At 46.1% G+C, this 15731-nt stretch overlaps 1 long non-coding RNA gene across 1 annotated transcript; it reads left to right on the top strand.

Moving 5' to 3' along the window:
• The first annotated feature begins 210 nt into the window (after nucleotides 1–210).
• Gm35359 lies at nucleotides 211–14061 on the top strand. The gene is made up of 3 exons (XR_377955.2): nucleotides 211–356; nucleotides 12940–13066; nucleotides 13664–14061. It is a non-coding gene; the product is annotated as a predicted gene, 35359 (long non-coding RNA).
• Nucleotides 14062–15731: the final 1670 nt, after the last annotated feature.

Here is a 15731-nt window from a genome sequence, read left to right as displayed (position 1 = left end):
CTGTCTGTTTTTTGCTTTTTTGGTTTTTTTGTTTTTTTTGGTTTTTTTTTTTGAGCATCAGCTGTACTGGCTTCCTTGTTTCTTGAAAATGTCAAGCTCCACCACGCACACACCCACACCACCCACACCCACACCCACACCCACACCCACATGCTCTGCTAATATCTGCTACCTGCTGGGAATCGTTCAAATATCACTTCCTCAGAGACATTGTCCCTGAACCACCAAACTAGGCCTTGATGCTGTCCGATGTGTGAGCCTGCTTGCCCTGTCGCTGCGATTGATGGTGAAATCATCTGTTCAGAGCCTTTGTGGAGCGCAGATACCAAGTCAGATCCATGATCCTGCGTCTTCTGGTATGTCCAGCAGGGGCTGTCTCAGGAGTCACCGGGAGAAAGGACAGTGAGTGGAAAGGGAGGAGTCTCAATTTCAAGAGAAGAGGCAGGGTTTGTCCTAAAATATAATCAGATGGTGGGCCAGGCTTGGGGGTGGGGGTAGTGGTAGAGTTCTTGCCTAGCACATGAAAGTCTGTGTAACTCATCCCCAAATGTAATAAAAAAGTACCAAAATGTAACCAAAAAATAAGGACAAAGAATGGGGAATGGGATCATACCTATGTGGACAAGCGCAAATGTCTTATTTTTTACATATTGACCAATATTCCCTCCGAACAAATACCACTCTTAGGAAGACTCGACCACTAACACTCCTGACTGAATACTTACTTTGCAGTCACCCCTCCCTCCCTGTCAAGGCCTGGCCCATGGGAAATGGTTGCTTTGGCTGTCCTCCTCTCTGGCATGAGAGCTGCAATGGCAAATGCTTTGATTTACTCCCACTCCTCTGTGCAGACTGTCACAAACACAAATTGGAAGTCTGATGTGTGGGTTTCTTTTTTCTTTCTTTCTTCCTTCCTTTCTCTCTCTCTCTCTCTCTCTCTCTCTCTCTTTCCTTCTTTCTCTTTCTTTCTTTCCCTCCCTCCCTCCCTCTTTCTTTCTTTCTTTCTTTCTTTCTTTCTTTCTTTCTTTCTTTCTTTCTTTCTTTCTTTCTTTTCTGTCTGTTGTTGGAGCAAGCTGGTGAGAAAACCAAACCAAACAAAACAAACAAAACAAAACAAAAACTCTCTCATACTAAACCCAGGGGAGAGATGAAAACCAAGACATGCTACATGGACTCTCGTATCCACCTCTTCCTATCCTGATCCCCACCATGTAATTGCCTGTCAAGCTAACATCAGCCATCAAGATACCTGGGGACCATTTTCTGGATCATAAGAAAGAAACTTTATTTCTAGAGTATTCCATTATTTTTTCCCCTCCTTTAACATCTCTAAAGAAAGCTCAGATTTTTCTAGACTCTAAGGCTGGCATATAGCTCACTGGTAAAGAACTTCCCTAATATGTAGAAGACCCTATATTCAATCTCTAAATCACAGGTTCTTTTCCTTGTTAAGAAAGTGGATTGCGGGCTGGAGAGATAGCTCAGTGATTAAGAGCACTGACTGCTCTTCCAGAGGTTCTGAGTTCAATTCCCAGCAACCACATGGTGGCTCACAACCATCTGTAATGGGATCCAATGCCCCCTTCCAATGTGTCTGAAGACAGCTACAGTGTATTCATATACATTAAATAAATGATAAATAATTAAAAAAAAAGAAATTGGATTACATATGTATTTATTCGTCTTTACATGGGCCATGGGGTCAGGGGTAAGGTGTACTAAGTGCTCAAGTGGAAGTCACAGGTCAATTTACAAGGGCTGTCTCTCTTCTCCTACTATTTGGGTCCTAGGAGTCACCTCAGGTTTTCAGGCTAGACAGAAAGAGCCTGTAGCCCCTGCATCATCTTCACCGCCCTTTTCGAATCTCCCAGTCAACAGGCAGAGAAGACCAGAAGACCAGCTCTTCTTCAAAGCTTGGGAGTGGTAATGGCGCTAACCTGGAACCCTAGCACTTTTCCTCCAATCGGTGCCAATTACCACCAAGGACCAATCCCTCCCACTACCCCAAGGGCAAAGCTATCACATGCTTCACAGCTATTTGGTTTATCAGATGTGATGCTGTGGAACGGATAACATCGAAGTCTCCACTTTACAGATAAAGTGACCCAAGAAGTCTAAGTAACTCGGGTGACCAGATAGAGATAGTAGTCACAGTTTCAACCATACCTCTTTGCCCCATAATCTGCAGTTTGGATTTGTTGCCTGTTTTGATGATTAAATAGAATAATGTCTATTTACTGGTTATAAGAATTTCCAGACAGTGTTTCTGGTAGTCTCAACTGGCTTTGAACTCGTTTCTGATCTTCCTGCCTTCACTTCACAGTGCTGGAATTCTAGACATATGACACCATGCCTGGTTCATGTGGTGACACGGGTTGAACCCAGGGCTCCATGCCTACTAATCAACCACTCTACCATCTGAGCCACATCCTCAGACACTCCTAAAGGTTATTTGACCATTAAATTAGTCAATGCAGTAAGAATAGCACCACCAGTAAACTGCTGCAAGCTAAGTGTTTTGACAGGCGAGTCTTATTCAATTTTTCATTGCTGTGATAACATACCTGATGAAAGCAACTTAGGGAAGAAGGTTTCTTCTGAATTAAAGTTCCAGAGAATACAGGCCATCACGGCATGAAAGACACGGCAAAGTCAGAGTAGACGTAGTTTCAGGAGTGGGAAGTCAGCTGGTCATATTGCACCCACACTCAGAGAATGAACAAGAAGTAGGGTCCAGCTATAAAGCCTCAAAGCCCACCCACAGTGGTCCACTTCCTGCCCTCAGACTCCACATCCTAAGAATGCCACACCTTCCATAATAGCGCCACCATCTGGGGACCAATGTTCAAACCATGTCAAGGCATTAGGTGTCGCTGTTACTGGCATTGTGTTGGTTTGGATAGGAAATGTCCCCAGAGGCTCATGCACTTAAACACTTGGTTCCCGGATGGTGCCACTACCTGGGCGGAGGCTATGGGTCCTTTGGATGCTCACTGATGGACCCGCATCGCTGGGTGGCAGCCTTCACGGTTCCTGCTGCTGAGTTCCGCTGGAGTTCTGTTTGCTTCCTGACTGTGCCATAAGCATAAGCAGCCACATGCTGTGTCACCCTGGCCACTCTCTGCTTTGTATGTGGTGCTGAGAACCACTCATGTGGAATGAGTGCTCTACCACCGAGACTTAGTCCCAACCAGGACTGTTCCTCCTTAAACCGAAAGCCAGAGTAAACTAAAGCCTTCCTCCCTTAGGTGGCTTCTTTCAGATATTTTATCACAGCAATGAGACAGGTAGGTAATGAATGCAATCACATGGTGATCCCTGACATAGAAATGTCACTGAGGCCGGGTCGGGTGGTGGTGGTGCTCGCCTTTAATCCCAGCACTTAGGAGGCAGAGGCAGGTGTATTTCTGAGTTCGAGGCCAGCCTGGTCTACAGAGTGAGTTCCAGGACAGCCAGGGCTACACAGAGAAACCCTGTCTCGAAAAACAAAAAATGTCGCTGAGACAGATGGAGAGAAAGAGAGACGGGGGAGGGGGAGAATATAGAAATGTGTTGGGGCGGGAGGCATCATTCTTAAGTTTCTTCCCTAGTCCGGCCTTTTGGCCACAGCAGGGCGACAACTCAGTTCTGCCTAAGACAGGCTTCAAGCAAGTACCTAATTGGGATTTGAAACCCAGATGGGAAGACGACAAACCTCGGTTTCTGCAACCAGTTCCTAGAACTAGGTTGTTACCCCGTGTCCTGTCTGTCAAGATTCCTGCAAAGTGAGAGCTGAGTGACAAGTTTAAAAGTTTTTCCTTACCAGTGAAGTGACATCTGAAAAAAAAAATTGATTAGCAACAACCTTTCTTTTTAAAGGTATTGCTGGCCTGGAATTTCTGATCGTCCCACTGGAGTGCAGGGGTTACAGGTGTGCACTGTCACATACGGGTCTCTGAAGTGCTGGGGATTGAACCCAGTGCTTCATGAGAGCCAGGCAAACATTCTACCTCCTGAGCTACACCCCATTCCTCTCCAGAAAGTTTTTAATTTTGACATTGTCCTCTGTAATTCTAGTGGGGACAGTGATAATAAGTAGTAAAGCCTTGTTCTCTAAATAGGAATTTGGAGTCAGAAATGTCTATGTGCACCCTGTGCCTCCGTTCTTAACTTGGAAGCAGGCCCAGGCAGCTACCTCAGAAACATGTTATAGTTGGGTTTAACGTCAACTGGCCACAAATTAGAACCGTCTGAGCAAGGGGCATCCCTGGAAGAACTGTCTTCACTGACCTGGAAAGTCCCACCCCCCAAACGTGGGCAGCACTTTTGAGGCAGAAACCAGATATTTTTCTCTGGATTCTCTGCCTTTAGCTACTTGGCCTTCCTCTTACCTCTGAGCTGATTCTTTCTTCTTCTTCTTCTTCTTCTTCTTCTTCTTCTTCTTCTTCTTCTTCTTCTTCTTCTTCTTCTTCTTCTTCTTCTTCTTCTTCTTCTTCTTCTTCTTCTCCTTCTCCTTCTCCTTCTCCTTCTCCTTCTCCTTCTCCTTCTCCTTCTCCTTCTCCTTCTCCTTCTCCTTCTCCTTCTCCTTCTCCTCCTCCTCCCCCCCTCCCCTTCCCCTCCCCTTCCTTCTCCTCTTCCTCCTCCTCCTTCTGCTTCCTTAGTTGATAGTAGCCTTTCTGAGCTTCCACGGTTATATGGAGATCAACAACTCTGTAGGAACTTCTAGGGCTCAGATACCCATGACTTGTGGAACAGCCATCCAGCCTGAAGAACAGAGCAATTTACCAGGTTCTCAGCAACTCACAGGGGATTAGCTGTTGGTACTCTTTTGAGCTTGCTTAAATTCTGTCATCTCTTCATTCCCTTGGTTCCATTGTTCTAGAGAACAGTAAAGCAGAAGTGTAATGTGGGCACTCAAGGAGGCAAGCGTTGAGAGGACACTGGTGCTCTTCGTTCATCTCCCACACTCACCCTTCCTTTGCCTGGGCAGCAGACACAGTTGAAACTCAGTCACAGTTCTGTGTGCCATCTGTGGTGTTTTCAGCACTGAGGATAGAACCCAGAGCCTCACAATCTGCTGGGCAAGTTCTCCATCACTGGGATATGCTCCCACCCAACCCACCCGCTTTTAATGCTCTATAACCTGAGCTGTAGAGAAAAATGCTGGGGGTGCAGGGCCAAAGGAATGAAGAAGAAAGAGGAAATGTTGTCAAGTTGACAGGCTCTAGAATCACCTAGGAGCCAAAGTGATTTCTCCCTTAAGTTGCTTTAGTAGGGATATTTTACCATAACAGGAAAAGCTACCAATCCAGGCAAGCAGGAAGGAAGGAAAAGAGGGAGGGAGGGAGAAAAGGAAGGAGGGAGGGAGGGAAAGAGAGAGGGGGGGAGGGGGGAGAATGGAGAAGAGTAAAGGAAAGAAACAGGGAGGGAGAGAGGATATTTCAGATTAGAGTTGCAGAAGTCTAAATCCTTCTTTGTATCACTAGGATAAAATCATGGCGTCTTGAGAGTTTGCTTCTCCTGAACTCCAGAGTCTGGGGACTTTGTGATGATGTGATGGTTTGGGGCCTGGGGTTTCCTCCAACATTCCTCTACAGTGCTACTGGGAGGTGGTGGTGTCTTAGATGCAGAGCCCAGTGGAAGGAAGTAATGTTTTAGGGGTGTGTCTTAGTTAAGTTTTCTATTGTTCTGAAGAGACACAGTGCACAGAAGCTCTTATAAAGGAAAACATTTAATCAAGGCAGGCTCAGGGTTCAGATGTTTAGAACATTATCATCATGGAGGACATCATGGCTATGTTCAGGCAGACATGGTGCTGGAGAAGGCGCTGAGACTTGTACATCAGGCGCCTTCTACATCAGGACGGGCAGGCAGCAGAAATGGAATTGTAACATACTTCCTCCAAAAAAGCCACACCTACTCCAGCAAAGCCATACCCATTCCAGCAAGGCCACACCTCCTAATAGTGCCCCTCTCGATGAGCCTGTGGCCATTTTCTTTCAAACCATCACAGTGTGTGTCCTTGAAATGGGTTACTGACCTGGCCTTTTCTCTATTTGCTTCTTGATTGTGAAGTGAGCAGCCATATGTTCCCGCCTAGATATGCTGTTGTATACTGTCACAAGCCCAAAGTAATAGGGTCAAGCCAGAAGGGACTGAAAAACTGAAGCAAATCCTTCCTTAGTTGTTCAGTTGCGTGTTCTATCAAGGTAACACAGAAGTAAGAAATACAACTAACAGGTTCACAGGTTCTAGGGATAGTGTGTGACATCTCTGGGCTAAGTGGGAAGATGGCATCCTTGTTTTGCTTTCTGCACTATCCCTCAGAACTGATGGGAAAGGCTAAAAGAAATAAGCCAGAGCTGAGGGGACAGCTCAGTGTAGAGCGCCCTGAGTTCAACCCCCAGAAAGACACACACCCAATGTTAAAATCTACTGGTTAGAAGAGTTTGGGCTTTAGGTCAGTCATAGAGCTCTTGCCTAACATATTTGGGGCCCTGGATTTGAGTCTTGGCAACAAAGACATCTTAAATCTACTCTTAAAAAGAGATGGATGGGCAGGCAGTGATTGTGCACACCTTTAACCCTCAGCACTTGGGAGGCAGAAGCAGGTGGATCCCTGTGAATCTGAGGCCAGCCTGGTCTACAGAGCAAGTTCCAGAATAGCACAGAGAAGTACTGTCTCAAAATAACAAGAGGGGTAGGGAGAGGGAGAGGCAGAGGGAGAGGGAAAGAGCTGGAGGGCCAACAAGATGGCTCAGTAGATAATGGCACTTGCCACCTAAGATTGGTGACTTGAGTTTATTCTCCAGAACACACATACAGTTGAAAGATGAGAACCCACTCACAAAAAGACCTGGGGTAGCATAGTGATAGGGATAGGCCTTTGCCTATCATGTACAGCATTCTGGTTATGACCAGACACACACTGGGGATATACACACAGACACACAGACACAGAAGGAAAGCACACACACATAAACACACAAACTTAAAAAGAGTCGGCCATGTAACTCAGTCGTAAAGCTCCTGCCTATCATACTCAAGGGGCTCTGTTCTATCCCCAATCTCTCTCTCTCTCTCTCTCTCTCTCTCTCTCTCTCTCTCTCTCTCTCTCTCTCTCACACACACACACACACACACACACACACACACCTGCCAAATCATGTTGTGCAGGGCTGGGAAGGTGGGGATATAGCTTGGGTGATAGGGTCTTTGCTTAGTATTCACAAAGCCCCGAGTTCAGTCCCCAGGCATAAAGCTAGACATGACTCTACATGTTGTAGTTCCAGGACTCTGGAGGTAGACACAAAAGGATCAAGGGCATTCTCTGCTTTATAATGAGTTTGAGGGCAACTGGGGCTTCCTAAGACCCCATCTCCAAAAGGGGGACAAGACAGGTTGGGTACAGTAAATCAACACTAAAGGAATAGGCGCTAATATCACAGAGTTAAATAACAATGTTCTGAATTCATTCCATGAAATTGCTCCTTGAAGGTCACTATCATTGAAAAAATTACAAGTCTGTGCAAATGCGAGTCCTTTTACTCTGCAGATATAGTCTGGCTTGGGGTAGTCAAGTCCAGAATCATAGCCCAAGGGGATGCTATAAATCACCTAAGCAAGCTTCTCATTTTAACAGTTGACAGAAGCCTGAAGACATCTGTTAGCCATGGCACAGGCACTAGAAGCTGTGTTTTCTATGTGACCCTGAGGTTTACAAGGCTTAATCCAAAAAGACTAGAATGTGATAGATGGTCCCGATCTATGAGCAAAAGTACAGGGTTGGGCTTTGTTTTGTTTTCTGTCATTCTGTCTTCCTGCCTTTATTTTATTTATTTCTTTTCTTTCTTCCTCCTCCTTCTCCTCCTTTTTTTAAAGAAAGAATCTCATGCTGGCCAGAGTAGCCTTGAGTTCCCCTCATAGCTAATAATGACCTCCTTGGAGGCAGAGAGAGAAGGGTCATGCAGGTACCAAGCCCTGGTCTGATTTACATAATATGGTTGTCTCAAGAGCAAAAACAAAGAACAGGCAGCTTGCTCGGTTATGGGTCACATCAGCTGCCTTTTCATCTGGTCAGCAATATTTTCTCTAGTTCCTCCCTCCATTCCATCCCATTGTAACACAATCAATCTATGGAGCCAACCTCCACCCAAGGGTGACCACAGGAACGCCTTGAGTAAGCAGAGGCAGAGGCTTCTCTGGGGTTTTTGCCAAAGTCTTTGGAAAGATATCTCTCTTCTTTCATGTTGAAACTGAGGCATTGGTAGACATAATTTATTACATAGAGAGACTCATGACAAAAGTCACAGGGACCAGTCATGGGGTAACTACCTAACACTGAAAAGAAGAGAAGGGGAAAAGGCAAGAAATGGTGGTATGTGTCTGTCATCCTGGTTGCTTCAGAGGTTCGGGTGAGAAGATAGAGATCCTGTCTCAGAAAAAATAAGGTTGGGAGGGGGGGGGGGGAGAGACAGGAAAGGAGGGGAGGGAGGGGAGGCAGGGGAGTGTCTTCTTACCTGAAACCATCTGGTCCCTTCAAAGACCAGAAGCTTACAGACCCTTAGTAATGCCAAAATTCATTTTTTTTAATTTGTTAAATTTGCTTAGCCAAGTTTCACTCAAATAGCTGCAACTTGCATCTGAGACCTCAGTATTGCAATTGACAGCAATATAAAAGTTTACATTTCCAATAAGTAGCCAGGCATGCTAGCTATCATGTGCCTACAAATCTAGCACTTCAGTTCTGGAGGTGGGGTATCAGGAGCTAAGAGTTACCTAGCAAATCCAAAGCTAACCAGGGTTACATAAGACTGTCTCAAAACCTCAAAATCTATCATTAGTCGATCAATAGACAGAATAATACCTTTTACATTGAAGCTATCCGTTCTCAGTGAGTCGTTTATGAAAAAATCCTGAAGGAATTTTATTGTTGAAGTAGATTCTTACAAATGCCAAGGAACACATTAGAAAGATTAATGTGTTAATGTGATTGTACAGGAAGTGGTCAGCAATTCAAGTGATCAATACAATAAGTAGTCAGTTAGAAACTCTATTTGAGGCCAGCTGTGGAGGTTCACATCTTCAATTCCAGCACTTGGGAGACAGAGGCAAGTGGACATCAAGACCAGCGTCGCTACTCTGATATTAATAAAATCTCTTAAATTCTATGTGGAGGGAGCAGAGACAGGGTACTCCCTGCAAGCTCACAAGTCAGCTAGCCTGGCATATACTAAGGCAAACAAGAGATACCTTAAAACCAAGGGGATATTGAGGATGGATGCTGGGACTGCAGCTGTGTGCAACAGCAACTGCCTTTCTGTGCATCTCACTCCACTTTCCCATCTCTGTAGCTGTCCTGAGGTTACAGTCATGTGACAAATGTCACACTCCAATCCTCATATTTGGAAGCCAAATGTTTTAGCTCCTATGCTATCTCCCCTGCCCTGACGGTTTATTTTTATTTTTTCTGTACCACCACAATTTTCTATGTTAAAGAAGCAAAGCCCAAAGAACTTTTGTAATGTTTCCAAGACTGCATAGATTCTAAGGGACACAGACAAGATTTGAACTCAGTTCAGTTCCAGGCTAACTCGGGCAGGCAAAAAAGACAGATGTCTGCACAGAGCAGACCTAGTAGGCTCTTCATTTGAGCCATGGTCTCAGAAAGCCCTGTTCCTCGACAACACAGCCACAGCCTTCATCTTACTCTGAACCACTGCTGTTCCGATTTGAACAGGGATGTGCAGTCAAAGGCTCCTGGCCTAAGAGCAACACGGCCGTCTTCCTCCTGCCAATTGCCAAGCAGAGAAGCTGTTCTCAGCTCTCATGGCAGCAAGCTCAGAATACCAGCCACACTTATGAACAAGGAACTGAAGCATATGTCAGAGCCTGAGAGAGGAACCAAGTGACAGCCTTCTTCAGGAAGGAGTGTGAGGATTCTTTTAAATTTTTTTTTTCAGCAAGGATGCTTTTGAAATGAAATTCTCCTTTTTGTTTTTGAGTCCACCTGTTAACAAACCAGATGGGCCTAGCTAGCCTTTTCTTTCCCAGGAGCTTAGAAAAATGGAACACTCTCTGTGACTTAACCAAATTCTACCCACTGATAACAGTTCTCCTTTTACCGGGGTGCTTCATGTCAAAGTGCCACGGTGCCCAGCCTAGCCATGAGATCTGATGGTTACATGCCTGGACATGGATGTCTGGGAGTGTCACAGTCCAGGGGGAGCCTTTCAGAACTTGTTGATCTGTCACTACATACGAAGCACCAATCAGAAATCGTCTCTAACCAGCCAAAGCTCTTGTGATGGTTTGAATAAGAAAGGGCCCCATAGACTCACATATTTGACTGTTTGGCCATTGGGGAGTGGCACTACTTGAGAGGGATTAGGAGGTGTGGCCTTGTTGAAGTAAGACTGGCCTTGTGGGGAGGAAGTGTGTCATTGGGGGTGGGCTTTGGGTTTCAGAAATCCAAGCCAGGCCCAGTATCTCTCTCTTCCCGCTGCCTTCAGATGTAGATGTAGAACTCTCAACTACCAGGTCTGCCTGCATGCCACCATTCTCTACATTACAATGATAATGGACTGAATCTCTGAGACCTTAAGCAAACCCCAATTAAATACTTTCTTTTCTAAGAGTTGCCTCGGTCATGGTGTCTCTTCACAGCAATGGAGCACAGACTAAGACAGCACCATCCATCATTTTCATGAGGAGACATTCTTTGGAGGAGTTAGTGAATGGATGGTAGTTGTTAAATAAATCAGGGAAGGCTTCCTAGAAGTAGAGTTGGAACTGGCAAGAGAAAGCATGAGCTCCACACCACCGGAGAAGGGGATGAGCCTGCCCAAGAGGATCACAAAAATAAGGAGCCCAAGCCCTGCACAAGGCTGGCAGGATCGTGAGGAGAACAGATGTGTTAGCCTCTCATGACCGGGACCAAATACCCAAGAAAACAGTTTTGGGAGAGAAGGACAATGTTGGGCTCAGGGTTCCAGAGTGTTCACTTCATGATTGGTAGATGGATTACTTTGGGCCTGAGGTAAAGATGAACAACATGGTGGACAGAGTGTAATGGAACAGAGGTTCTCACCTCACTGCAGCCTGGGAGTGGAGAGACAGGAAGAGGTCAGGGACAAATAATCCCATTTAAGAGTGTGCACAGACGCCGGGCGATGGTGGTGCATGCCTTTAATCCTAGCACTTGGGAGGCAGAGGCAGGCGGATTTCTGAGTTCGAGGCCAGCCTGGTCTACAAAGTGAGTTCCAGGGCAGCAAGGGCTATACAGAGAAACTCTGTCTCAAAAAAAAAAAAAAAAAAAAAAAAACAAAAACAAAAAGAAAAACAAAAAAAGTAGCTCAAAGAGTGTGCCCAGACACCCATTTCTAACTCTACACCTTATGTTCACTGCTTCAGTTAGTGCTTTTGTGGTTTTTAACTTCCCTCAATCGTGACCCCTTCTGAGGTCTGACAAGGCCTTCGACACATGAGCCTCTGAAGCCTTGTCTTTTGGGTTGTTTCTCTTTAAGAGGAAGGGGATTTATTTCGCTCATTATTCCAGGTTGTACCCATCACTGCAGGAAAGTCCAGGCCCCAGGAATTTGAAGCAGTTAGTCATAGCACGTCCATAGTGAAGAGCAGAGCACAAGAGCTGACACATGCACTGCCTACTGGGGTTTAAAGCTCTCTCAATTTGATCAGATGAGTTTCTTGTCTCTTTCTTTTTTTTTTTCTTTCTGCTTTTGGTTGCTGTTTTGATTTTTCAAGACAAGGTTTCTCTGTATAGCCCTAGCTGTCCTGGAACTCACTCTGCAGACTAGATTGGCGTGAAATTCACAGAGTTCCATTTCCCTCTGCCTCCTGAGTGCTGGAATTAAAGGCATGGGCTACCAATGCCAGACTGCTTTTTCTTTTTATTAGGATATCTTTTATGTTTTCTTTGACAATGTCATACATATAAGTAATGTATATTGACCTTATCAACTCCCAGCTCCCCACCGCCCCACTACTCTCCCAACATCCCCCCTTCCCACCTTCATGTTCTTTCTGTGTTTTCCTTTGTTTGTTTAGCCAAATGAGTGCTGCCTGCGGGGGTTTTGAGTGAGTTATTGGTCTGCCTTTGTACAGGTCTTGTGTACAGCTGCAGAGTTTATAAGTGCAACAGCCTTGTCTGGTTGCCGGAAGATAGCCTTTCACAGAACTCCCCCCTTGCTCCAGATCTTACATTGTTTCTGTTCCCTCTTCTGGAATGTTCCCTGCGCCTTCAGAAGGAGGAGGTTGTCAGGGCTTGGAGTCTAGTTCATATCCAAAGGGGAGGGATTTGTAGCCAGAGAGCCTGTTGGGATTGCCACAGTTGGTTGGATGTATCTTCTGAGAATTCAGAACATCCCCAAGTTGTATCGATATCTTTGGGAGCCTCCTGGTGGGAGGCTGGCAGGTGGCAAAGGTAAGGTGAGGCTCAGCTTCAGGCTCCTTATCTTCCTAACCAGCATGCTTTGTCACCAGCCTCAGAACTTGTGCCTTGGTCTCACCCTTGGTGTGTAAAGAGCCTAGTTTCATTCTGTCTAAACCCTACACCAACTTCTCCATTTTTAGGTTAATTGTCAGAGATGGGAAGGAACTCAAAGGGTATGTCCAGATAGACAGCCTGCCCCAGATTTTATGTCTGACTGTACCGCTGTGGGAAAGTGAATTAGCATCTCTGGGCTTCCATTGCTCATTTGTCCAGCGGTAATACAAACCTTCTTCTCATCATTCTTGCCACAGTTTGCAAAGATAATACATGCAGTATGTTTGAACTAAAACCAACATTCAGAAACAGGGATTCTTCATTGGGACCCCTTCTTCTGAGCCAATCACTGAATTCTAGCCCCCATCCAGCATAAGTGGCCAGCCAGCCAGCTGGGCTGCATCCTCACCTGGGATGGATAGACAGATGCTGAGAGCCATACACTCTCTTTCCAGTGGCTGGGGATGCTGGTTGCCAAGTTCCAGAAGGCAACGTACAGAAACTCATGGCAAAGCCAAAGCTGAGAGTCAGAAGTCCAGAGAGGCTGGACTGCAGAGGAACTGAGTCCTGGCTTGCTTAGAGGTAGGTTGACACTTCTAACCAAACGAAGAGTTCTGAGAACTGAGCAAGGTCTCAGAGATAATTCTGAGTCACCTGCTTAGAGGCCAGACGTCCAAAAAGATCTCCAAAGATGATCTAGAATCTAGGAGTGTCACTCAAAGATAGAGCTCTACTCAGGGTGCACAGAAGCTAGGTTGGCTTCCATCTCCAGTAGTGCAGAAGAGGTCATGTAATCCCGGAGCCTAATAAACCTCCCCCAACACACACACTTAAAAAGTAGACTATGGATCTCCAGGAACCCAGGAAGGAAGGAGGGAGGGGGCAGGGAGGGAGGGAGGGAGGGGGCAGGGAGGGAGGGGGCAGGGAGGGAGGGAGGGAAGGAGGGAGGGGGGGCAGGGAGGGAGGGAGGGTGCAGGGAGGGAGGGAGGGAGGGAAGGAGGGAAGAGGAGGGGAGGGGGAGGGAAGGGAAGAGAAGAAAAGGTCTTTGAATCTGTAGGGTCACTGCACAGACCCTGAGCCCCGCCTCCCCCCCCAGCCTCCATCTGAAACCCTGAAGTTTACTTTCTACATCAGAAGTCACCTTAACCACACCTTTGACACCTGATCTTCTCTCCTTAGCTTGAACCACAGCCACCTGACAGAGCCCAGAGGCCAGTTCACTTCCCCTTGCTCTGAAGACACTTCCTTAGGTGCTCTGGTGACGCTCCCCCGGGAGGCCCTGACCCCTGGGGGCTCTTTCCTCTGTCGGGCCTGCATACTGAAAATGGTTTTCAAGTGCTGCTCAGCTATCAAGTAAACCTCCTCAATCCCTTCTGACTGTTTCTCATGGGACCTCATGTCCAGCTGGTGGTATGCCTAGAATAGTTAGCCTGCTGGTGCAATTTCAGGAGAGACAGGAAGTCTCAAGTTAAAGAGCGTTTCTTAAAACACACAGCAGGGGCTCATGACAACCTCTTTCCCTCCAAGGTAGCATTTCCTCTGCCAAAGGCACTGTTCTTACGTTTTCCCCTGTAGACTCCTACACAGCGTTGGAGTCTGAGAAGGTGTTGATTGTCAGCTGAAGGGTAACAAGGAGCAAGACGGGTGCCTTGCACTTCAAATCGTTGTACCTGAGAGAATGAACCTGGGGATTGCCAAGAGTTCAAAGCAAGCCTGGGCTACAGAGTGAAAACCAATCACAAAAGCCAAAAGGACGAACCCATTCTTGAGGATAACCTTAAACTATTGATCCTCCTCACTTCCTCGCCAGAGTATCGGCCCCTAATATTGCAATGCCAATTCCCATGGGGAAAAAAAAGTCTGTTTTAGCATGTTTTTAAAAACATACAGGAGCTAGGCAGTGGCAGTGCACTTCTTCTTTAATCCCAGAACTCAGGAGACGGAGGCCGGTGGATCTCTGAGTTCAAGGCCAGTTTGATGTACAGAATGAGTTCCAGGACTGTCAGGGATACACAGAGAAACCTTGTCTCAAAGAAGATGGAGAAGGAGGAGGAAGAGGAGGAGGAGGAGGAAAAGGAAGGAAGGGAGGGAGGGAAAGAAAGGAAGAAGGAAAAAGAAAGAAAGGAAGAAAGGAAGGAGGGAAGGAAGGAAGGAAGGAAGGAGGGAAGGGAAGGGAAGGGAAGGGAAGGGAAGGGAAGGGAAGGGAAGGGAAGGGAAGGGAAGGGAAGGGAAGGGAAGGGAAGGGAAGGGAAGGGAAGGGAAGGGAAGGGAAGGGAAGGGAAGGAAGAAGGAAGCAATCAACAACAACAGAGCCATATAATCCTGGTGATGTAGCTCAGTTGACAGAGTACCCAGCATGCACACTCTGGGCTTCCTTCCCATCCTTTCATAAACTGACAGTGCAGGTGTATGCTTATAATTCCAATACTCCGGACAGGAAGCCAGGAGGATCAACAGTTTAAGGTTATCCTCAGCTATATATGGAGTTCAAAGACTGCCTGGACTACATGATGAGATCCTATCTTCAAAACAGTGAGTTAAGGGGCTGGAGAGACGGCTCAGTAGTTAAGACTACCAGTTGCTCTTGAAAGGGACCCAGGTTTGGTTCCTAGCACCCACATGGCAGCTCAATTATCAATAAATTCAGTTCCAGGGAATCTGATGCCTTCTAACCTTCATGGGCACAAGGTATGTACATGGTACATATGCATAAATGCAGGTAAAACACTCATTCACTATATATATGCCACATAGTTCCAGGTCAGCCTCTTCTATGTAGTAAGATCCTGTTTCAAAAAAAAAAAAACAAACAAACAAACCTACACACACACACATACAAAAAAACACACACACCATTTAGCAGGTATGGAATTCTACTACTTGCTTGGGAGGCTAAGGCTGGAGGACAGACGCTCCAGATCAGCCTGGGCTACTACAGCAAGGCCTTGTCTCAAAGCCATAGCAACATACTAAAAGGACAAATATAAAGAGGTGTTATGAGATGGAGAGATAGCTCAGTGGTTAAGAGCACTGACTGCTTTTCCAGAGGTCCTGAGTTCAATTCCCAGCAACCATATGGTGGTTCACAACCATCTGTAATAAGAGTGGATGCCCTCTTCTGGTGTATCTGAAGACAGCTACAGTGTACTCATATACATTAAATATATACATACATACGTACATACATACATTCATACATACATAGAGATGTTATTAGAGTTGATCTGCGCCAGGGCTTGGATCTGTA

Source organism: Mus musculus, chromosome 6 (assembly GCF_000001635.26).
Source record: "Mus musculus strain C57BL/6J chromosome 6, GRCm38.p6 C57BL/6J".
Taxonomy (NCBI): Eukaryota; Metazoa; Chordata; class Mammalia; order Rodentia; family Muridae; genus Mus; species Mus musculus.
This window is presented reverse-complemented; position numbering and strand designations above follow the sequence as displayed.